Source organism: Uloborus diversus, chromosome 9 (assembly GCF_026930045.1).
Source record: "Uloborus diversus isolate 005 chromosome 9, Udiv.v.3.1, whole genome shotgun sequence".
NCBI lineage: Eukaryota > Metazoa > Arthropoda > Arachnida > Araneae > Uloboridae > Uloborus > Uloborus diversus.
In genome coordinates, this window is record NC_072739.1 from 33,694,618 (window position 1) to 33,718,695 (window position 24,078).

Below are 24,078 nucleotides of genomic sequence, written 5' to 3' on the forward strand. Positions count from 1 at the left end.
GAATGTTTTGTTAATTGTCGGTGAACTACAAATAGAGTGAAAATAAAAAGAAAAGAGCAAACATTGCAACATATTTTGCTGAGCGCATCATCAGTGTTGCCTTTTGTCAACAATGAAATCCAGTTTTCGTCAAACATGCAAAACAAAAATCCGACCGATTCCAGGCGAATGTTCTGCGGTCAGATCTTCGATATCGGGGTGGACTTTCAGACGCCCGTTATCAGTCTGATTTCACTGTCGAAGTGAGGAAACCGACCCGAGGAACATAAAACGTTTCTGTAGCAGACGACAATTTTCATACGCTGCCGGACGTGTAACAAAATACAGTGAAGCACCGTTTATATGTTTCTCTTTTATACGTTTTAATCAAATACACGTTTTTTAATTTGGTCCCTGCAGAGTTTTAATACATTTTAATGTATCCTACTATACGCTTTTTTCATTTGTACACTTTTTTCATACAGTCCCTTCAGAAACGTATAAACGGTGCTTCACTGTACTATTCTTTTGCTACTCAGCAACCCTGTGGCACTGCCAGGCCTGTCAGACGAGGAGAACGTTCGATCCGCATTAAACACGCATAACTGTGTAGTGAACTATGTGAATTTTTTACTTAATTGAAATTAGTCCCATCTGGTGAGTCAACACCACAAGAAAGCGTAGCTGCAATGGATCCGATGAAATTGGAAGTGGTAACTGATGAAAGCACTCCTCTCCTCAGAACAGACAACGCAAGATGTTTCTCAGGTAGGCATATTTCACATTATTTCCTCAAGAATGATTCATTTTACTATGAAACAACATCTACAAGCATAAATGTTACCTAAGTAATTCAAAAATACTCCAAGTAATGTTTTAATTTCGGACAACTGACATGAAACCATGTACCATTGAATCACCTAAACGTTCATTTGTTTTAGAGGTCTCCAATCTAAGGCCTGCGGGCAAAAACTGGCCCTCGTGCAGATTTTGCCGGGCCGCAAAAAGCTTGCAAAATAAAAAAAAATCCAATTCTTTAAAAAAAAAAGATAAATTTTCTTTTACGCAATTTTAAGCAAAATTGAGCCCTGAAAATCTCAATAACCACCAGTCAGCGCTTAATTTGAAAAAAAAAAAAAAAAAAAAAAAAATGTTTGTAGGAAGCAGCTCTAACTAAACCATCTGAACTGAATTACATCGTTAGATTGTTGGCCCACTCTAAGACAAATTTACATGATGGCCATCGAGTTTAAAAAAATGGAGACCCCTGGTTTTGGAGACATCAAACAAAATCCAATTAATTTATTCTTTGTCAGATTTTGTACTTGGTGTTGTTTGACATTCAAGTAACGATTTTTTCTGCTTTTCTATTTGTACAAAGTTTAGGAAGTATTGCTTTCAAGAATTTACAAAATTTTCCTCTGAAGTTTCAAATTCAGTTTCTATTTTATGCAATCATGAACAAATTTTGAGTTTTTTATTTTGTGAAGTCTGCCTTTATAGCATTACTAGAAAATCGCCCGTCAAGGTATGACGGGTGAAAAATGCTTCATCATTTGGAACGAAGTAACTGCCCGTTTGATGATATTTTAATAGTTGAAATTTTAACCCTAACCCAGGTGGATGAACCCTAAACTCCAGTAGGTAGCGTTCATTGTTGACCACTTTTCCATTTCTTCATTCTCCTAAAACGACTGTTCTACCAGTAAAACAGTTAGTATACTGGATCCAGTTAAGCCTCTTCAAAATAAAGCATTACCCTGAACGTCAAACATTACCAAAAAACACAATCAAATTATCATGTCGTGGTGCGAGTTTCATTGCTGATGACGTCAGGAGCGTTACTCGATCATTCGCTATTATATAAGGATTGAGTAAAGAAGTTTTATAGTCGTAAAAAATTTCGGTTTACAGATTTCGTCGATAATCATTCTTAGTTATTAAAGAATATGCAACCGAGGAATTGTTCCCATCTGGTTGTCGAAATGAAAATTAAATGTGTGATATATGCTTTTGAAGTCAAGTACATCTCGATAGTCTGAAAAAAATTGTTAATTCCGGTTACTATGATTACACTCATGAAGCAATCTCTGACAACAGATTTTTTTTTAAATGTGTAGCTTAATGTGTTCCAAACTGCAGATAACATTTTTTAACTCAAAAATAACTACATTTTTCTCAAAAGAATTTCTTTAACTCTGTCTTCAGACTACAGATAAGGAAATGTTATTTTTATGGAATTACATTTTCGTCATCTCTAAAATTATCTTTGGCAACAGAAAACAAATTTCAGTTTATATAATTACATTTTTCTCCCCAATTTCACTGACACGAAAATTCCTTCCGCCTGTTTTTCTGTTTCCATCTAATCTTTTAATATATTTAAGGGGGGAGGAAATGTTCAATGTCGGCGAAATTGGGGGTAAACTGTCTTTCCATGTTTTCAAACAAATAAGAATTTTCAATTTAAATAATTACATAAAGTCTGAAATTAATGAACTTCAGACTTTATAGATGACAATTTTTTTTAAAGAATTAAATTTCCCTCATTTGTCTTCAAATATCTTGAGACTCTAAAATAACTTTTTTCGCATCTGTTTTTCGTAAAACTCTTGCTTCATACTAGTAATAACACTTTAAAATTAAAATATTTATTTTTTTCTCATTTGCCTTTCTTTAAATATCTCCAGGCTATACATTTTTAATTTTATTAAGTAAATTTTTTCTCAAGTGTCATTCTTTAACTCTGTATTTACACTAGAGATGCCAACTTTCTTACGTGCCTTTCTTGCATGCTTTTTTTTTTTTAATGTCTTAAGACTACAGATAACAGTTTTTATTTGAAATATTTTCATTTTTACCATGAATCGTTTCTAAAACATCTTTTCCATACATGTTTTCAAACAAATAAGAATTTTTAATTTAAATCATTAGATAAAGTCTGAAGTTAATGAACTTCATACTTTATACATAACAATTTTTTTTAAAGAACTAAATTTCCCTCATCTGTTTTTCGTAAAACTCTGGCTTCATACTAGCGATAACACTTTAAAATTAAAATATTTATTTTTTTCTCATTTGTCTTTCTTTAAATGTCTCCAGCCTATAAATTTTTAATTTAATTAAGTAAATTTTTCTCAAATGTCTGTAGACTACAGGTAACAGCTTTTATTTGAAATATTTTCATTTTTACCATGAATCATTTCTAAAACAACTTTAGATAGCAGTCAATTATAAATTTAAATAATTCCATTTTTATTGAATGTCTTCAAACTATAAATAACCGTTTTTAGTTGGAATACTGACATTTTCCTCATTTGGATTTTGTTAAAATATTTCAGACTATAGGTGACTTATTTTTATTTAAGTAATTAGTTTTCTCAATTGTCCTTAAATATCTTCAGACGGTAAGTTTTTTAATTTCAATTATTTTGATCTACATATCGTTAACTCTACCTTCAGACTGGAGAAAATAATTTCCATCTTAAACCTCTCCATTTTCCTAACGAGTCTTTCCTTTAGTATCTTAAGGTTATAAATAACAATGTTTAATTCAAATTAATGAGATTTATCTCGCCATTAAATGACTACAGATAACAAAGTTTTACTTAAATCATTTCATTTTGCTTATGTGTCTTTCATTAAATATCTCCAGGCTAAGATTTTTTAATTTTTAAAGTCCCATTATTCTTCAACATTTCACAGATTAGGATCATTGTAGAACTATTTTTTTGAGCCAAATGCTTTAAACTATGAAAAAAATACTTTTAGAAGTTATGATTAGGAATTCAATGAAAGAGATTACATTTGAAATTAATAACTTGCCTTTCAATCTGAATTAGAATAATGTGTGAATTTTGATAATATTAAAGCATTCATTCTTTAGAATAGTTGTTAATTTTTTTCTGAAGCAGGTAAGAATTTGGGTTTTACGCTAGACAGCTTTGTATTTCTTTCGTAGTTACTTATATATGCTAAACGGATATTTTAATTTAAGTCAAATGTTTCTTGGTCCATTTAACGTGGGGTTCAAAAATAAAGCTTTGTGTTAACTGAACCTGCAGGTTTAAACAGAGAAATGTTTTCAAACTGAAACTTCTAATTCATTTAATTCAAAAAATTTAACGAAATATTGATTAGCAGATGGCCCAAAACATATGTTTATTTTGAAAACTAAATAAAATAAATAAAGCAAATAAAATAAAGAGCAAAAGAAAACAACATTATATCATAAAATAGTAACACATTATTGATTACGTAAAAAAATATTAAAGTCTTAAAATCAGTTGGGTCTGGTGGGGGAAAGTGGTCAATGGGGTAAAGTGGTCATACGTCAAATAAATGGCTATAGCTTGGAAATGAATGTTTGAATGAATGTGAAAATTTTATTTTAGAGTAAGGCAGTTAGAAACTACATTTTGAATACAATATTTTACAACTGGCAAAATTTTGTTCGGTAAAAAAAAATATTTCGCGTGAACATGAAAATTTTTAAAATCTAAACACCTATTTTGACATCCTTGGGAAATTTTGTTTGTTAGAATTAGGAACAGATTGACTGTACAGGAAGCTTCCTACATGTCTCAAGAACTCTTACTCATTAGCAGTTAGCTGAATCTATTTTAGATAATTTTTTAGAACAATTTAAGTAAGATGGGGTAAAGTGGTCATAATATTAGGCTTAACGAATATTGTTCTTCTAATGTCACTTCATCTTTAGGTATGAGGCAGATACAAATTAAATATTAATTTTACTTAATATGTATTGTTTTTACAGTAAACGGGGTTAAATATACGAGTATATGCGTATATATGCGCATATATACTCGTGTAGACATGTACATAGACGTATTCACGTAAATGCGCCAATAAATACGTATATGGGTATCTGCAAGTATTTTTTATCAATACAGCCATACATTCTACTATACACGTATATGCTCGCTTATACTCGTAAACACGTATATATAAGAACACTTACGTACTTAGGTAGACACGTCTATACGCATACGTACTCGAGTAGACACTTACATACAAGCATATGATATAAAAGTATACAGGGTGAGCTTACATTCTTGAGCAAATTATTAAAAGGTGTTAGAGGAGAGGATAAGAAGTAGGAATCAATAAGGAACATGTGGTCACAAACACAATGCTGACGCGCTACATGCACGCAAAGTCAGAAATTGATGGATGCAAAAGGAGTCAAAAAAAAAAAAAAAAAAATTATATATATATATATATATATATATATATATATATATATATATATATATATATATATATATATATATATATATATATATATATATGTTACACAAATACAATTTTACACAACATTTTAGGACTTAAGAAAGTTTTAAAGCGATTGATGAAATTTGCGGCCTTCAACTGTAATACATGCGTCGCATTCACAGATCTCTCTCTGTTGCAATAACGAGACTTTTGAAAAACTTTCATCAGCCGCTGCGCCTTTGTTGCGATGCGTGTATTAGAGCTACTACAGGCCGTAACTTTTATCAACTGCTCTAAATATTTCTTAAAAACTAAAATGTTAGATAAAATCACCTTTGTGCAACAATTTTGTGCCCTGCTTTGCATCCATCAGTTTCTGGCTTTGTGTGCATGTAGCGCGTCAGTGATTATAACTTCCTTATGATTCTTTGCTTCTTATCCTCCCCTCTCACACCCCTTTGATTTTTGTCCAAGAGCTTAGATTCACTCTGTAAGCCGACATGTATATAAGCGTATATTCTCGTGTATACATACATATACTGGTGTATACACGTACGGCTGTATATACGTCTATACAGCTATATAATCGTATTTACACGTATACATGCGCATATACTCGTGCTTCCATATTATATGTACGTGAGTAGACACGTACCCAAAGACGCACTAGATGTATCCACGAATTAACTCGTGTATACCGTATATGTATGTATGTACACTTACATATGCGTATATACGTCTACTATACACATATATACTCAAGTATGCACGTATTTTCTCGAGATACAAGTGCATACGCGCATATGATGTTCGTTTATACGCATATATACTCGTGACACTTACATATACGTGGCACGTATATACATGTGACACCTACGTACTCATGTAGACACGTATACACTCCTGTAGGTAATCACGTATACACACGTATATACTTGAGTAGGCATATCTAATTTATTATGTATCTACTCATATAGGAACGTGTTTACTCGTGTATAACACGACACGTATATATTCTTGTATACACGCATGTACTCGTGAATATACTTGTAACTATAAAAACAACTGAAATATACAAGTATTAGGGTTCTTTATAATGGTTTTGCATCTATTTTTAACTATGACCACTTTACCCCATGCTATGACCACTTTCCCCCACCCCATGGGGTAAAGTGGTCATAAAAACATAGGGAAAAGAAAGTTCTATAAAACTAATAAAATCAATATTTTTCTTCCTAAAATTTAATGTACCGTGTTCTTTAATAATGCAATGTAAAATATCAACAAAAAAAGTTGAAGTTTTTAAAGAATTTGTTGCATTTATTTTCCACCTAAGTTGAAAACCTACGATTTTATGACCACTTTACCCCACCAGACCTAATGTTTTTGTACAAACTTTTATTCTAATAGTTTTTTTTTTTTTTTGCATGATCCATTGTACCATTTCTTCGAGGTGGTCAAAGAGTCGACACTCTTTACAACTAAACTTTAGCTTTAAAATGGTCGAAGACTAAAGCTCAGATAAACCAAGATTTAAAATATTCTTATTAATAAGTTATGGACGTCAAAAATGATCTATATTTATTCGATTTTTGACAAATTAAAATATTTAGTAGCTACTAATCTCTGAGAAATTATTTCATATTTCACATCATAGTTTCATAGTTATCTGATTATAATTTGTAATGTGTGAGTGGTCGAATAATTGATATGAATATGCAAAATGACTCATTTTTCACACGTGTGTGATGGAGAATTTATTTGAACTTTGATGTTTTACACCCTTTAATTTTTTACGTGTGTTTGGATCTTAATGATTTACACTAAACAAATTTTGAGATGGTTCGAAGGAAAGAATGAGGATATATTCTCATACCATATCAAGTAAAGGTCAGGCGTATGAATTGTATTATAATTAATTTTAAAATGTTGTCAGGTGGACACAATCACAAACCTCACAAATGTTTGTGAGGAGGACAAAACGGGGCGACATACCAGAGTCATGTCACTGGTGGAGCTAAGACTGATTCTTAAAACTATTGTAATTTAAAAAGAAAAATAGTTTCATATTCTTTAACTCGAACGAATAAGGCTGATTCTGGGTCCCTCGGATCCTGGGTAAATGATCAACTTATTTTTAAAATTCTTACTTTGCTCACATACGAATGGGTTCAGTAATTCAAGATTCGTTTCTATTTTAGTATTTCTCCAAACGAGTCCCGTTTCAGTTTTAATTTGTATTATAAGATAAAAAAAAAAACTTGCTGTGAAAGCTGGTATCGAAAACATGTTGAGCTTAAATTGGGACCTTGAAACATGCATGAAAGAAAAAAAGCACTAACTTATGTTAACACTTTTATGTCAACTTGCATTTTGTATTCAGCTGTCTGAGGAACTGAATGAAGTACAAGATTTCATTATAATGGGTTTCATGAAAATTACAATTGAATTTTTACTTAACTGCAGCATTTCAGTCAGTGTACGTTGACTGACACAATGTTATGACTACTCGAAGCCAAAACCAGTGAGCCTATACGGAGCCAAATGTATTCTTCTGCTTCGGCAAAGATTTGGCTACGCCCGATAGTGCCAATTACATAATTCGATGACAAAACATCACAAGATTTTACAAATCTTTGTTATTAGTTAATTTTTTCAGCATATTATTTTATATAAGTATCATAATGTGGTTTTGCTCTAACTTTTCATATTCCATTGTTAGAGCATTCAATTCTATGTTCGCTATGTTGATGACTGTTTTGTTCTTATGAACCACGATCAACTAAGCATTGATGATGCTTTATTTTAAATTCCATTGATCCTCATATTCAATTCTCTTGTGAAAAAGAACAGAATAATTGCCTTCCATTGCTGGATGTTCTCGTTTCTTGAACTGAGTCCGGTTTTGAAACTACGGTTTATCGCAAACCTTTTGCTGTTTCCTTACCCCCACATAGATTATCGTCTCACCCTCCTAATCAAAAATATTCAGCTTTCAACACATATGTTTATCGTGCAATGAATATTTGTTCTTCACCTGAGCTTCTTAATGCGGAACTTAACTATTTAAGAGCTGTTGCTGTTGATAGAGACTATTCGCCCACCTTAGTTGATTCCATTTATAAAAAACTTTGCAAAAAATCTCAAAATGTTGTTCAAAATAGAACTTTTAACACTAAGAATTTAGTTGTTCTGCCTTTCTTCCCTGGTATCAGTTTTCAGGTTGCTAAGATTCTGAAGCGATTCCAATTCCAAGTGGTATTTTCTCCTATTAATAAACTTTCTTTCTCTTCTCTTAAAGATTCTATTCACCCTCTTAATTGCTGTGGGATCTATAAAATTGTTTGCAATTACGGACTCGGATACATCGGACAGACCCGCCGTTCTTTGAAATTTCGGTTAAAAGAACATCAAAGCTATGTGAGAAAACAACAGCTGAACAAATCCAGTATTGCTCAACACTGTTGGGAATCGAATCACTCTTTTGATTTTAACTCTTATCAAATTATCCAAAAATGCCCCAATTCGTTGGATCTTGATTTTTGGGAATCTTTCCACATCCTGAGGAACCGTTCTAATTTAGTTAACGAGCTTACTGCAATTCCCTATTTTTCCTCTGTGTGGACTCCTTTGTTAAAATTGGTTTAGATTTTCTATTATTTTTATGTAAACGTCGTACATTTCTTACTTTCATTTTTTGCTTTCTTATTTCGTTTTGTGATTAACTAATTCCAATATGTTTATCTTTCAATCTGTTTTTTTTTTCTGCATTTCTCCCTTTGATACATTGCTTCCATACATAGTTTTTTCCCGCTGGTAAATTTATTGCTAATTTATTATGAGTGGTTTCATTTTTGGACTTTTTGCATTGTTTATGGGTTTTCTTTTAAAATTTATTACTTAACGGTTTTTTTTTTCCTGATGGAATTATATAATAAATTTTGTCTCCAGGTGTCATTTTATCTTTTTTGTTTTGTTTAATTTCTATTTTTTGATATTTATACTTTCTCCTGTTCCACCATGTTGCTTTTCTCGGATGACTTTTCATCCAAAAGCTCACACTTCTTTGCATTGAAAAAGGTGTTCCTTATAACACCGAAACACGTGTCTGCAATCATTTGCAAGTTTTGTGCTTAATAACGTTGGATTACTGACTTTTTAATTCTCTTCATCTATACTAATTATATAAAGCTGTAGAGTTTGTTTTTTTGAACGCACTGATCTCAGGAACTACTGGTTCGAATTGAAAAATTATTTTTGTGTTGAACAGTCCATTCATTAAGGAAGGCTATAAGCTATGTAACATCACGCTATGACTAATAGGAGTGAAGCAGCAATAAAAAATATTATGAAAACTGAATTTTTTTTTATCTATATATATAAAAATCAATGTCCTGAGATAACATATATATATCAACGCACAGGCAATACCGCTGAAGCCTCAGACTTGAAATTTGGCAGGCATGTCCACATGATTACGAAAGTTTCCACTAAGAAAGGATTTTTAGAAACATAAATTAGTTCGGGAGAAATTAATTAAAACCGCATAATTACTGTGAAATTAAAACATGTAATTGAAATTTAAATCCCTTATTTTCGAAGGCTTTCCTCCATTCAAATCTTTAATCAGTACTTCATCTCAACTTTTGGTCGATAGCGAATTTTAAATTTGATATTGTTTTTGTTTCCCACCTGATTCTTCGTGGCTTTTCTCAAGTCAAATAATAATGTTTCTGTCTTTTGCTTTCAATTTTTCAAAACTGGAAAAGAAGTTTTTAAGAACATCACAGATAAAATATGTAAAGCATTTAAGTTTTATTTCACATCGTAAAAGTAAATGAGTGATTTTTTGCAGTTTGTTTGCATAGTACTGATTTAGAATGTGAATTTTAATGTCCTCGGTCCTGTAAAATAGCCGCTTAGCTGGCAGCTTAATAATTTTAACACCAGAAAAAACCCACAAAAATGTTGTATACAAAGAAGTTCTTGCTTAAACATAGGTATAACAATTTAATGTGGATGGCCTGCGTTTGCAAAGAAAATCAATACTTCAAAACGATCGTTAATGACAGTTAAGGATCGGTTAAGGACAAGGGCACATATATAAGGAGTCCTGTGGCCCCGGGAGCCTCCGAAAATGAGAAAAAATATAGGTAATAAGTAACTATTATGAGGGAGTTTTGTAACTAGGTGCACCAAGCACTGTTATCCCCTGCTAATTCTATTACCCAAGCAATGCCGGGCACGGAAATGCTAGTTATAATATAAAATGCTTGGAACGCAGAGTATGTGTAGCTACCATGGCTCTACCTAAAGGTCGGGCTTCGCGATCCAGTGGGCGTAGGTTCCATCCATTAGGCAAATCTCGAGGGTACTTTTCGGAGAAAATCCTAAACGATGCTAAAAATTATTTGTGAAAAGGAAATATATATATATATATATATATATATATATATATATATATATATATATGCGTATTACTGTCTTATTTTTATTATTAATTAATTAATTAATAATATAAAGCTGAAGAGTGAGTTTGTTTGTTTGAACGCGCTAATCTCTGGAACTACTGGTTTGAATTAAAAAATTCTTTTTGTGTTGAATAGTCCAAATCATTGAGGAAGGCTATAGGCTGTGTAACATCACGCTATGACGAATAGGAGTGCAACAGCAATAAAAAACGTCATGAAAACGGGAAAATTTATATCTTTTCTAATATTATAAAGCTGAAGAATTTGTTTGCTTGAACGCGATACTCTCAGGAATTACTGGTTCGAATTAAAATTTTATTTTGGTGTTGAATAGTCCATTTATTGAGGAAGGCTATAGGCTATTGTTTTAATCAGATTGATAGAAATATTTGTAATTGCAAATTAAATGCTTAATTGTTTAGTTCTATGAATTCCTAATAGATGGCGTGGTAAGTTTAGTTCTATGAATTCCTAAAAAATGGCGGGGTAAGTTAACTCTTGGAGAGGGCGCTGGCCGACAGTGTCGATAGCCGTGAGGAACCATGCCCATGCTACGCTGTTGTGATCAGCGAACAGATTTTTGAATACGTTTTTTTTTCCTGTTCATGTACATAATTTGATTTTGTAGGATTTTTCTAATAAGTTTTGCTTTCCTTATTTCTTTATCGTTTGTTTTTGTTCTCATAGTTGAAGATAGTTACTTATCTAAGTACATAATTTGATTTGTCGTATTATTCAATTGTGATTGCTCTTCATAACGTTTTTATTGTAGCATTGTTTATTTGGTTTGGTTTGTTTATTTTTTATGGCGCAAGAGCCCTTAAGGGCTATACTGCGCCAAACGATTTGTTGGAATAAATTCTATAGATAAATATAAAAGTAAGCGTGTTTTCAATTGAAAGTTATAAACATGGGTAGTTTAAAATAAGTATTAAAAATCATGCTGGCATTAAAAACATTTAAATAACGCATGAAATAATATGTTGATAAAAAAAACCTTGAATAACAAGAAAAAGACAAAAATCACATTTTGACGGCACAAACACTAAATTAAAAGGGAGAATCCAATCTCCTGGAGGAAGGAGTATAAATTGCGATGGGGTGGGTCCCCAAGCAACTCCTTCAAAGAGGGGTTCAAATTATTAAAATATTTAAAACGTATTTGGTTAAAATTTGGGCAGTTACTTAAAATATGTAACACTGTCTGTTCACATTACATGAAATGCACGTTGGAGCTGGTTCGCGACATAAGACGTATTTATGAGTGAACCTTGTATGAACAATGCGAAGTCGAGCTAATAATACTTGTTCTCTCCTGGTAAGTTGCAAACATGTGAAACCTTTAGCCGAGGACTGGATGGAATGCAATTTATTTTGTGTTTCAAGATTCCACGTCAGCTGCCAATGCGTGTTAAGACGTTCAGAAATGACGTTTTTAATGTCATCAAAAGGGACAGTGTCATCAACCAGGATACTTGCGGCTCTGACAGCTGAATCGGCTGCTTCATTGCCTGCAATGCCCACATGACCAGGGATCCAACAGAAGAGAACATGAAAATGACTTTTTATAAGTTTTTTGTATAATTGATATGATTGCAGGACTATAGGGTGGCTGTTATTATTGCAGTGAGTGATGGCTTCCACTGAACTCTTTGAGTCAGTGTATATCACCCATTTTTTCTAATTGGATTGGGTTATGGATTGGAGAGATGTAGATACGGTTTTTATTTCTGAAGTAAATACAGAGCAAGATGGGTTTAACTTTTGTGCCGTAATGTGACCATCAACTATTGAAGAAAAGCCGACGTGATCGTTTGCTTTTGATCCGTCAGTAAAAATGTCTTTATAGTCCGAATATTTGCTTTTTGTATCATAAAATATTTGCTGGTAAGCAGTATTTGGGGTTGTCTCTTTAGAGAATTTAGCGAGGTCATTGATAGTAGATGTATTTACTTCACACCATGGTTCAATTAGTTCTATTGTATTGAGAGTATTGAAATCCGACAGCTGAAAATCTGAGAGAACATTGCGCATTCGGATCCCAAAGGTTGGGATTGCAGAAGGACGATGACGAAATAAGACAACATTAGATGGATTAAAAATATGAAGGTGTAAAGGGTGATGAGTATAAGGTTTTATTTTGAAGAAGAAGTTAAGGGAAATTTTGAGGCGTCTATTGTTTAAAGATTGTTCATGAGCAAGAATATGGAGGCTGTTGATAGGTGAGGTTCGGAAGGCGCCTGTGCAGATGCGCAGTGCCTGATTATGTACTGAATGGAGAGCTTTCAGATAGCTTTTTGCCGCGGAGCCATAAATTTGGCAACCATAATCAAGTTTTGGGCGTATAAGAGCCCTGTATATTCTTAACAGAGACTCTGTATCAGCACCCCAAGAAGTGTTCGCTAAGACTTTACGGATATTTAATTTCAGTAAACATTTCTTTTTTAACTCTTGTATATACGGTATAAATTTAAGTTTATTATCAAGTGTGAGACCAAGGAATTTTCCTTGGTCTTTTACAGCTATTGGTTGATTGTTAAGGAGAAAATTTGGATCAGGGTGAAGCCCTCTTTTACGGCAGAAGTGGATGCAGAAGGTTTTTTGAGTAGAGAAAGTGAAGCCATTTTCCTCTGCCCATTGTGATACTTTATTTATAGCGATTTGAAGTTGTCTCTCAATGATACTCATGTTCGATGAAGAGAAAGAAATTTGAAAGTCATCAACGAACATGGTACCCTTGACAGCGGGAGGCAGTTGTTCGATTAAGTTGTTGATTGCTATTACAAAAAGAGTTACGCTTAGTACACTTCCCTGGGGAACTCCTTCTTGAATGAAGGTATCTGACAGAACAGACTTGACACGTACTTGAAAAGTTCGATCTCTTTGAAAATTAGAGAGAAAGATGGGTAGATTACCTCGTAACCCATACTCGTGCAGGGTTTTGAGGATGCCATATCTCTAGGTACGGTCATATGCTTTTTCAATGTCAAAAAATACGCTCACAAGATGTTTTCGTTTGAGAAATGCTTCTCTTATTGATGTTTCGAGAAGCAGTAGGTTGTCTATGGTACATCTGCCACGCCTGAATCCACTTTGATATGAAGATAGCAGATGGTACGACTCCAAAATGTACATGAGCCTGGCGTTTACCATCCGCTCCATTACTTTACAAAGGCAGCTTGTGAGGGCTATAGGTCTGTAACTCTCGGGTTTATCAGATAGTTTGTTTGGTTTAAGAATAGGAATTACTATTGCTTGGCTCCAGAATTTGGGGAATTTGTACTCAGAATAAATTCTATTAAATAGTTGCAGAATATTTTCTAATGAAGACCTGCTTAGGTTTTTTAACATACTATTGTGTATTTCGTCAGGGCCAGGTGATGTGTTTTTTGATTTTTGTAAAGCAATATCTAGTTCTTGAAATGTAAATTTTGTGTTGTATTGATGAAAAATGTTTGAATTAAAATCTAGAACTCTTTGTCCCTTGCGTGATTTGATAGTTAAAAATTTTGAGCAGTAGTTATTTGCACTGGAGACTTCTGCTAAATGAGTCGCCAGGTAGTCAGCCACCTCTTTGTGATCCGACAAAAGTTGACCATTTTTCTAAAGAATGGGAGCACAAGACGTATTGTAGTTACCAGATTTTTTTTTGATTTTACCCCACACTGTCTTAGATGGGGTGGACGTCGTGATTGTGCTGACATAGGCCTGCCACGAGTCCCGCTGGCTTTTTCGACGAATCCTCCGAGCTTCAGCACGAGCTCGTTTAAGTGCCACAAGATTTTGTGTGGTCGGATACCGACGAAAAGTGCTCCATGCTTTTCTTTGTGCCTTATGAGCCTCCTGACAATCAAAGTTCCACCAAGGCTTACGAAATTTGATCCTACCTTTAGTGGTTCTTGGAATTGCAACGTTCGCTGCTGTCAGTATTATGTCGGTTACTCGGCTTACGGCTACATCGATGTCGATGAATGCGAAGTCGGGCTTGCTGATGCTGCTGATTGCCGCAACGTCCAGTAGAGGTTATCCTGATCGGAAAATGGCCGTAGGAAGTATTCTGCGTAGGAAGATGAAAATAAGTGTTTTCACCATTGTTAAGAATTCAAAGATCATTGTCTTCGATAAAATTTTCTATTGTTAAACCTCTACTGTTGGAGTCGGGACTCCCACAGAGAGGATTATGGCCATTGAAATCTCCCAAGATGACGTATGGGGGAGGAAGTTGATCTACAAGTGTTTGCAATTCCACGCCTCTCAAGTCGTAAGAAGGTGGAATATATACAGTACAAATTGTAAACAGCGAGTGAAGGTGAACGCGCGCAGCTACTGCTTGCAGGGATGTGTTGATATTGAGCTGGCTAGATGCATAATCATTAGCGATTAGCAAAGCCACTCCTCCACAACGACGGTCACCTGACAAGTAGTCCTTGCGGTATATGTCGAAACCTTTCAACCTCGGTTTATCAGTGGGCGATAGGAATGTTTCCAGCAGACAGAATATGGCCGGTTGGTGATATTCGACAAGAACTTTTATGTCCGTGACATTATGCGAGTAACTCTGACAATTCCAAGAAAGAATGCTCAGGGCCATGGAGAAAAAAGGAAGGAGGAACGGCCGGAAGAAGGGAGAGCGGCTCATGAAGGAGGATGGTCCGTCCACCCTTCATCGTCTGATGGCGGAAGATCTTCGAATTCAACATTCTCCTTTTCCTCTTGGGGAGTAAGTGGGATTTAGTAAATTTGACTTTTTTGCTGGAAAGCAAAAAGTCCTCCTTTTTAAAATTATGATATTTTTGGGGCCTCTGTTTAGTGGCTACCCCAATTTTAGCGCGTGTTTGCATAATTTCCTTTTTTTTAATAAGTTTTTTCGAATTCTGTGCGATTGGAATGTTTTCATTAAGAGTAACAGATACAGTATTTGTTTTTTGTTTTTGTTGTTGATTTTGGTTAGTTTTCTTAAAAGAAGATTTTGGACTATTAATTTGTTTATTTGATTTGGCTGTGTTTACTGTTTTTGGATTAGTTGAAGTTTCAGATTGGGCATCTGTTTGTGTGCTTGCAGATTTAAATACCTTTTTGATGGCATATGAAAGGCCTGTTTTTGGCGTGCGAGATTCAACCAATTTTCTTGCGTCTGGATAGGATATTTTTTGTGTTGTTTTAATCACCTGAATTTCTTTTTCTGAGATCCATTTTAAGCATGATCTGGAGTATGAAGGATGTTCCCCCTTGCAGTTTACGCATTTGTAGGTCTTAGAACATGTATTACTGTCGTGACCGGGCTCTGCACACCTGGCACAGGTGTCAGTACCACGGCACGAGAGCTTCGAATGTCCAAACCGCTGGCATTTAAAGCACCGGAGCGGATTTGGGATATATGGCCTAACTGGGCAAGAGAGGTAGCCAGCTTTAACACGTGGCGGGAGGACGGGTGTGTTAAATGTGAGAATGATATGTTTGGTGTTGATCATTTCGCCATTGCGTTTTATGGTGATCCTTTTTACTGCAATTATGTTTTGGTCCTTCAATCCCTCCAAGATTTCCTCCTCGGGTGTAAAGAGAAGGTCAGGTTCCGAAAGTATCCCTTTTGAAAAATTAAGAGTTTTGTGTTCTGTTACAGTGACAAGATATGAGCCTATTTGTTTTATATCCATTATTTGTTTTATTTGTTTGCTGTCTTTTATTTCAACTAAAAGTTCGCCGTTGCGTAACTTTTTAACAGATTTATATTCACCAATTAAATGCGTTAAGGCTTTGTTTATTAAAAATGGAGAAACTTTAGTTAGATTTAAATTTGGATCATTGCGCTTTATTATGAAAAATTTTGCAGCATTTAACGATACGTTCTGACGCTCCCCACAAGGGGGAGAAGGATTATTTTTGTTATCTTCCATAAATGAACCGGGGAACTAGGGGGAAATGTGGGGTCTAGCCCCTGTGTAGTCCCCCTACACAGAGGTAAGGCTGCGTACGACAGGGTTCGCCTGCTATCCCTGAAGACTCCCGTTTGAGGCACCGACTACCCCCGGTACCACGCAGCCATCGGCACTGTTGACACACCTTGGCTTAGGGGTTTTCGTCCGGATTTTGATAAGTGTGATGAGGGAAGGGGGGGGGGGAATGAGACAAAAGTCTCTCCCCGCCGATATTCTGTATGAGCAACTGGGGGTTCACGACTCCTCCCAAGAGCTCGCCCCGAACTTACCACACCGCAAGCCCCCCCCCACCACGGCAAGGTAAACGGACACGGGGGGGGGGGCATTGTTTATTAGCACGTTAAGCCATAAACCAATGTAGTTGAAGAATAATTTTGGGTTTTAAAGCTACTGTTAATATTTTTATGTGTTTTGGCGAATAGTTTTAAATTCCAAAGAGGCTTTAATACGTTTTTTGAAAAGGTGTGTACGCATTTTAGTTGAAGAAAAATGACACTTTCACATCAAAAAGTGGGCGGGGGGGGGGGGTGTGTGGATTTTTTTTTTTTTTTTTTCAACGAACTTTTAACTTCTTAGCACGGGCATCGCCATGCAGTTACTGCTAGTCAGTGTAAAAACGTTCGTAATCCATTCATTTAATTATCAAGCACAAAGGTATTTATTCGTGTTATATATATACTCTTACTCGTTTTTATACTGCTGTTAGAAACTTTAGTTCTTATACCCATCATGCATTGTTTTTTTTTTCTTGAAATTATATTTTCACAAACCATTGTACGTTTCTTCACACAGCGATTTCTTGTTCACTACGTCTTTCACACGATTAAAATATTCTTAATACTGTGCTATTTTTACTATTAAACTTAACCTTTGTTGATGATCTTTTTTGCATTTTTACCCTCTATCCGATTTTTGAAAATAACATTTTAGTTTTCATCTGTCATTTTAGCTTCCATGTTTTCTAGCAATCCCAGCGAGGTATATCATAACAGTGTGCGGCTTCTTGGGCAACTTCCTCTCCTACGCCTTGAGGATGAGTTTGATCGTCGTTATGGTTGCCATGGTACGCAAGACTATTCTAGATTCCCGCCCTGTCGTTCCGTCTGAAGGAGGGCCAGAAGTCGCCTGCCTCAACCTCCTTACCCTACAACAAAGTACAAACTATTCCAATGTAATGCTATCGTCTGTAAGTACACAATTTTTTGTGTGTGACACCTTTCCTTCCTTAAAAAGGTTCCCAACCTTTTTAAGAGTATTACCCATGAAGTGGGTAAAATATTTGTTATAGTTTAGTCTAAAAAAATTAACTATTGCATTTTTTAAATTAAATTTCGAAAAAGGAATACTTTAAAACAAATTTTAATCATTAATACAAAGACGCTACTTGATTTTTAGCAACTTGTCACGAAATAAAGAAGTAGCCAATAAGACGATTGATGTTGCTCAGTTCTGAAAACTCGTTTAATATTTGGTGCAATTTCGGTTAATGCACATCATTAAGTATTCGAAGTGCATCGCCTAAGAATTTCAATTTTCTAATGTAGGGGAATGTGGGGCAAAGTGAAATAGTTAGGTTGATTGAGCTTTTTTAACATAAAGAAATTGGAAATTTATTTTGAAAATTCCAGTACGTAAAAATGAACATTCTATTTTTTTTTATAAAACTTACATTTTTTTTTTTTTTTTTGCAGTAAATTCGCGCCTCCAAAAAAAGTGTAAAATTTTCGTTTTTTTTTTCTATGAGGCACAGTGAAAAATAAAATATTTTTCTAATAAAATATTTTCTATTCAATTATAGAGAATATTTTTGATCAAGTGAATCAGTAAATAAAAGGTTTAATGAATAAATGAAAAGATGCTGAAACAAGCTGAAAATTAAATTAATTAATTAATGTATGAAGAAAAAATAAGTGACCTAGTAAAAGAGTGAATGAATAAGAAAATAAGTGAATGAATGAATAAATATCATGGAATTACTAAATGGAGGAATGGAAATGAATGAATAAAAATTCAGGGATTTTCAAAGGGAATTCTGTGATTAGGAATTGGTACAGGTCAGTCCTTCCGATGGCAAAGATGGGTAATAACCGTCTAAAAACTGTCCTAATACAGGGTAATAATAACTTAAAATAACTGTCTCATTTATAAGTCATGATCGTGACATTATGGAATGCAAGTTTCCTTGGGAAATATGGCCTTCTAGGTTGACTGTGGTTTTAAACGTTTTATACTTTTTGCGGAAAACCCGACTGTATTCTGGCTGGTCTACTGTGGCATATTTACCATGTCGCAATTGCAAGGGGTCCTCACGAACAAAGGGGGCTCGAACAATGAGAAGGAATAATCTTGTTGCAAGGATCCCAAGTCATGTGATACATCTGAAAGTAAAGAATGAGAAGAAATCAGGTTTCCTCCATTCGTTTCATGTAAAACGTGTCTTTCATTTGTCAAAGTTGAACCATGTGCTTGATATCTTTGCCTCACCTTTTCCTAAGATAATGATTGCACTTACCTCCTCCAGTTACTAATACCAGCTTTAAGGCCTCGAAGGTATTCAAAAACGCACATGATAAATATTTTACATGGTTCTGTGTAATAGATTTCTGTGATTCTGTGCGTGGAACAAAGGGGTCTCCACAAATGTACTGTGACGAGCCCCTAAATCCTTAAACCCACCACTGCTGATCTATAGAGCTTTGAATAGGCGTGGCCTTGCGGCCAAGAAGTTTAATGCACATAATGAATTGGGAATGTGAAAAGAGATTGAATGTACGTTTTTTCTTTTCCTTCCAGATTCGCAAGGAATTCGACTTGGACTCGGACACTCAAGGACTGATTCTGAGCTCCTTTTTCTACAGCTACGTTGTTACACAAATACCTGGTGCCATTGCTGCTAAAAAATGGGGCGTTAAGTGGCTGCTGTTCGGAATAGGGATTCTCTTAACTTCCATCTTCACTCTGCTCACCTTTCTGGCAGCCCGGTGAAATATCTACGCACTTATTCCTGCAAGGTTCATACAGGGACTGGGAGAGGTATGTTATTGTATGAGTCTCAAATGATAAGTTCTAAGTCAAGTAAGCGTCGCACAGAGGGTTATTTAAGCCAAAACGCTGGCCAAAAGTCGAAATGTTAACTTTGCTGATTTGTGTCTGCCTTAAGTCTCAAAATAGTTGGATAAACATGCCATTATGTGGAAGTGTTCTTTTTCATTGAAACTATCCATAAAAATTTGCCAGCAGTCGGAACTTAGCACATTGATGATTCGGTTGTCTTTGTTTACTACATTCGAGATTTTCAATAAACAGTTAAAGTCTTATTTTTCGCGTTAAAATTATATCAGGAGAAAAATTTATCATGGGTGCGCTTGGGAAAGCTTTGTATTCAATTATTTATCAATTTTTACTTTTTAAGACTAAGTATTTTTTAAATGCAATTCTTGAAGCCCCACAAAAATATCATCCATTTTTGGAAATTTTTTATGTAATGATTCATGTTTTTAAAAACTGTACTCATTTGCACTACTTCTAAGCTACACCATATGTTACTTTACAATTTCTACTTTGATAATCTGCAGCAAAAGTTTGCCCGAGTTTGCCCGAAAAAATTATAAAGCTATAAATAGAACACATTATTATTTTCATAATTTTGAGCTTTCTCGATTATTTTTAGATTATATGGCTTCAGTCATGAGTACTACTCAAAAGCAACTACACAATATTATAAAAGACAGTACATAAAGGCTATTTGATGCAAAGTTCAAGTAAAAAGAATTGGAACTAGCTGAATTTATGGATTTCTCTAGAAAATATCGAAATTGAAAAATATCACCCAGTTTCATTTCTGGGTCTGACTTTGAATTCGGTCAGTAGCATCAAATTGTCTTTCTATAGTCTAATTTATGATATCCTGTAGTTGTTTTAATTTATGCACCAGACTGAAACTTGTGAACCCAAAAATAACCGAAAAAAGAAAAATTTATGAAATTAATAGTTTGCACAGAAAAATAATAAAGCTAAAAATAGAGCAACCTCGTGCAAACTTTTGCTGCAGTTTGTCAAAATAGACAGTATTATAGGAAAAATTGGCAGTAGTACAAATGAGAACAGAATATTTAAAAACATTGTCTTACAAGAAAAAAATTGAGGCTTGAAGAAAGGCATTAAAATAAAAAATAAAAATATATACATATAAACTGATGAACAATAGAGTACAAACCTTGCTCGAGCCCTTCAATAGAAAATGTTTCGTCTAATATCACTTTCAACGTGAAAAATAAAACAATGAAGGTTTGTTGAAAAGCTTGAATGGGGGGGGGGGATCCCAAACAAGGACAATTGAATCATAAAAATGTTAAGTTCTGACTGCTGGTAAATTTTTATGGTTAGTTTCTGAGCGAAAAAAAGAACGTTTTCACATACTGCCATGTTTATTTACCTATTTTGATGCTTAGGACCGACAATAACCAGTAAAGTTTGCAATTTCGATTTTTGGCCATCTTTTTGGCCCAAATACCCGTTTGTGCGATTACACTAGTTTAACTGGCAACAGATTGAAAAAAGAAAACTGAAAAGGCAATTAAACATATTAACTGTCCTAAAAATAGCTGTAATATGCCAGTTTAAATGTTATTAGGGCTATCATTTGAATATTGAAAAGCCTTAGTATAGTATGTATGTTAAAAATTAAAAACTTTTTTTAAAATAAGAATATTGCTTTCGCTTCGTTTTCTACTCCAAGATTTTTACTGATAAATATTATCGGGACTTACTACAAAATTTAGACAAAGGTAACAGAATACTAAATACTTCCCTTAGCTCAGAATTTCCTTTAACTGTTTTTGTTGCTGCATATATATGTCTTAAACCTTAGTCCATTTTCTATCTAAATGGCTGTAAATCTCCCTCCAGATTGTATCGTTGTTTGTATATTTAAGTTATTTATTTTCCAGGGTGTAACATACCCCGCCATGATTTCACTACTAGGACGCTGGGCTCCCAAGTGCCAGCGAAGCTGTCTCGCTACCCTAGTCTACGGTGGTGGACCTATGGGGACCGTAGTTGCCCTAGTTTTTTTAAGGTTACCTTAGTTCCTCAAATTTCCTTAGCGGTTAGCCTTCTGTCTTTTACGTCTTCGGTTAGTTCATTAAATATTTCAAAAAAATTATTCATAGTAAAATATTCTTTTCAAACATTTTTATGTGCTAATTAGGTAGAGATATAAACTACTAAATTTATTGAATAAACACACTGCAGACGTCTTTAACAATATACTGTTGCTATGAATATTAAACTAAATATTCGACTTTTAAGGAAACGTAAAGCTCCATATTACTACCTCAGGCATACCTGAAAATTTAGGTTTTTAGTTAGACGCCAGTAGTTGGAAGACCTTTTTAGTTTGACTGACAAAATAAGTGGCAACTAAATTATCCAGAATTTTTTTTTTTTTTTTACGAAACCAAAAAACATTTTCTAGCTTTTGCTTAGATGTGCAGTAGAAGAGTGACGTGAATATAGTTGATTGGTTTGGAGTAGAAATGCGACGAGCTACAAGGAGTGACTTTTTGATCAAAGTTTTTGTTTTTCATAACTAAGATTAAAATAAACATGATAATGGATTATGTCATTTGAAGGAAAAAATATCTGGTTTTAGTATTGTAGAGTATAGAATGTATAGTACCTTTAAAAAGTTCTATAAATATGTTTTATAAGTTGAAAATTGGCCTAATGAAAAATTCACATCAGTAGCATATCACATCACTTCATTTGCTTGTTTTTTTTTTTTTTTATTATTATTATTCTTTGGCGATACTATGTGATCGTTCAGAAACGCTTCTACGTCAAAAACTAAGAAAAAAAAATGAAATGACTTGTTTTGAAAAACAAAACAGTGAAGTGGTAATTTATCTGTGGTCGGTTAGATTTTTAAAAAGTGGTGGTTTGACTATTTTATTTAGTTGCCAAAGTAAGACATGCAGTAGAAAGTGGTAAGGGTTTATTTTCAGGTCTAGTGTCAGACCCCTCTGTCATCACACGTTCTCTAATCTTCGAAAAAATTCCGACATTTTTCTTAAAAATGCAACATACTCAAAGTATTTTTTTTTCATTATAAAAAAGTGACTGTATGAATTTTCCTTCCAAAATCGAATAAAATGAGTGTGCATAGTCAACAGAAGCTTATGTCAGTAATACTACATTCTTAGAACCAGCGGATATTTAGGTCTCGATCAAACTTTAAACAGCACAGATCAAGACGTTCTTTTATTAATAAATCCCACTAAAATATAATTTAATTCCTTGATAATTCCATGTTTTGTGTAGATAAGTTTCTTTAAGATCCTGATTTATGTGTAAAGAATTTTTCGTGATTTTGGTTAGAAAAGCTACATCTCCGTTGTTGTTGCGCAGGTACTTTAGGATGTTTGTGGTTTTTCTTGTGGATCATTGTTGCCTACGAAAGCCCAGATCAGCATTCTCGCATATCAAAGGAAGAACTGAGGCTGATTCGTTGCGGACAAGACAGACAGGAAGGTGTGGTGAGTTTGAAGGCATGAAATTAATATGAAAGATAAAATACAAATAGCCACGGGCGTATCTGGGGGGGGGGGGGGGTCGGACAATTTGATATATTTCCAAATATAACATGACTTTAGAAATAGCCATAACCTCTACCTGAGTCCTAAAGTCTTCAGACTTGCGAACCCCTTCTCGTAGCAATTCAGCTTGCTTGTAAGAGAAAGTTTTGACTCAAGATCTCTTGACTGGATCGTAAGGTCTGTTGGTGGGACTCCTGTTATAAGATAGAGTTCCAGGTTCAGCAGTAGGCTCCAGTCACTGTTAGAAGAAAAAGTTTTTGTATTGCTTTGATATTCTTTAATCTTTAAAGCTCTGCTGTGCATCCAATTCACAAAAACTGGCACTGTGTTGAGAATTGAAGTTTCTACTACGTTGAAATAAATCAACCTTAAATAGTTGTTAAATGGATCTTTTAAGACAATAAAGCTCAAAATCCAGGAATATTTCTCGAAATAACAAAAATTCAAGATTTCTGTCGAAATCCCGAGATCTTGGGGGCGGGGGGGGGGACTCAAGCTCTAGAAGCTCTGCACAAGACTTTCCATAATAAAACTCTTTGAAAATGTCAAATTGTTAGGTTTGACTAATTCTTCCCTGACATGTTAAAAACCCTTCTTCAAAATCCTAAAAAAATTCAACCAGAATTCCTGGACTTGTTTTCACATAGCACACCCGTAGACGAATAGGGGTATATCTAAAAAATTCAGAATTCTGAACACTGAAGATTATTTAAGAGGGCTTGAGATTCAACTAGGTTTGTTTATTTTTGGGATACTTAAAATGAAACTGAGCTGGAAAGTTCCTAATTAACAACTAAATAACTTCTTATTAACTTGATGTTTCTTATTGTTTCAATTAACAGTTCCTTTCTCTGCCCAAAC

General features: G+C 34.3%; 1 pseudogene; it reads left to right on the forward strand.

The window, feature by feature from the left end:
• Positions 1–292: 292 nt before the first annotated feature.
• LOC129229288 (sialin-like) overlaps positions 293–24,078 on the forward strand; it is a 94,190-nt pseudogene continuing 70,404 nt past the window's right edge.